Source organism: Nycticebus coucang, chromosome 2, assembly GCF_027406575.1.
Source record: "Nycticebus coucang isolate mNycCou1 chromosome 2, mNycCou1.pri, whole genome shotgun sequence".
NCBI classification, from domain to species: domain Eukaryota; kingdom Metazoa; phylum Chordata; class Mammalia; order Primates; family Lorisidae; genus Nycticebus; species Nycticebus coucang.
The window spans coordinates 57,105,311-57,107,376 of NC_069781.1; the positions used below are offsets into that span (position 1 = coordinate 57,105,311).

At 40.2% G+C, this 2,066-nt stretch overlaps 1 pseudogene; it reads right to left on the reverse strand.

Annotated features, from left to right (window-relative positions):
* Positions 1-364: 364 nt before the first annotated feature.
* LOC128561787 (interferon omega-1-like) lies at positions 365-949 on the reverse strand (annotated as a pseudogene).
* Positions 950-2,066: the final 1,117 nt, after the last annotated feature.

The window sequence follows — 2,066 nt, forward strand, 5'->3', positions numbered from 1 at the left end:
GAAAAACAATTCAAGACGTTTTCTTCGATAAAACTAATAAATAACAAAATACAGTATTTAATAAAATGTTAAAGTTATGTTTTCTAATTTTAAAACAATTTAAAGGTAAACACCACTTACATAAAAATGTAAATGTTATAATAAGGTGACAAAATAAATAAATACATGAAAAATAAACAACATTAGGTCTCTTAGGGACCCATGCCCATAAAACAGAATGTTTTTAGCATATACTTGCTTAATGTTGTGACAAAGTATTTTCTGAATTTAACTCAACAAATTGAGTGACCAAAGCAGAAATGAGAGTCTTTTTCAATACTAATATGTGCAACTGTGACAGGCAGATTAGTCAATGAGAGTCATTTCAAGATGACCCCAGGCCTCCATCCTTGCTTCTCAGTCTTTCTTGCAAGTTTGTTGATGTGGAGAAGGATCTCGTGACATCCACTCTGACAGTTTCCCAGGCACAGTCACTGTATTTCTTCTCTTGCAGGTAGAGAAGGATTCCCTGGAAGAACCTCTTCAAGGCCAGTGTGGAGCCCTAGTCACCCTGGCAGAGTCTTTCTCTCCCAGGGCCTGCACCAAGCAGGTGTTCATGGGTTCCAGCTCCTTGTGAAGTCCAGGGCACACTTTGTCCAGAGTGGTCATGTTCCAGGCAGCAGAGGAGCCTCTGTGTGGAGGAGGTTGAGGATCTGCTGGAACATCTCATGGAAGACAGACAGGGCCTGGTCCTTCTGCAGCTGGCTGCCATCCACCATCTCCCAGGGGAATCCGAAGTCACTTTGTCCTTTAAACACAGGAAAAGGGAGATTTTTCTCATTTGGCCCAGAGCCACCAAGGTCTTCCTGCTAAGCCAACCATGGCTCTGAGGCAGGTCACAGTCCAGAGATGCAACAGGGCCCCAGCTGCACATCACCAGGGCCGTCAGTAGGGGGAGCAGGAGAGCCATTGGGAAGTGAGGCTGCAAGCTGGCCTGGCTGAGCTGGGGTCTGGGTGAACCTGGGACCCTTGGTTCTCTGAAGACATTGTTTCTATGCATGGCTTTTAAATAGTGAAACAATTTTTATTTTCTGATCATTTCTCTACACTTTTACTTCCACTTTTTATTTTTGTTCATGTAGTCTTCACATGGGCTAAGAAGATGCCATCACTTCAAACTGTTTCAAAATAAAATAATAAAATAAGATAAAATGAAATCTCTTTCAATATAATTAAAAAATAAAACATAAATAAAAAATAAAATACATTCTTATATAATATATTCATGCAGGTCCATGTGATTATGCTTCACTGGCACAAAAAGGTCAGCATTCATATAGACATAGCCTTTTCTTTTTCCCCATTTTACTTAGACTGGAGGTCTAAGTTCTCTTTAGGTTGTGCCAAAACTCCTAGCAGGAATCCTTGTTCTTTTTAGGTTCATATGGGTGTGAAGATTATAATTCCAAGATAATTTTATCAATAATCCTCTAGTACTACCCCACTCACAAAGTAGTTATCACATCCAGTAACACTCTTTCCTCTGCAGTGTCAGGGTCCTCAACCCAAATTCTTCTAGGCTTATTTGCTAAAGGCAGAGTCACCTCATCCTGATGAATTTTGAAATCTTTCCTAGACAGAGGCTTGTTTCTTTGTTACCAAAATAAAATCTCTTTCAAGGTCTGTTCCCTTGTCCCGAGTGTTTGTATGAAGGACTCTTGTTCTCAGTGGTGACCTCGTCACCTCACACGTGTCCCCAGGTATCAAAAGTTTCAACAGCCCTCAGATGCTGACAACAAACATTTATTTTGTCTAGCTAGAAAGGGGAATTATCCAATAAGGCGTCATTTTACCTTCAGTAGTGAAATAATTTTTACTTTGCCAGATACGGTCTTTATTAATCAGCACTTTTTCCTTAAACTGTGGAACACTTGGTATGCTTAGTTTCTGAGGTAGGCACATGGGATGCAGTGATGACATGATCACTAAGAATCAGCTTATATTAGACAAAATAACGACCTCCAATGGTTCACCCACTCAGTGTAATTCTATTCAGGTTATTTGTTCCTCTCTCTGTCTCAGTCTGA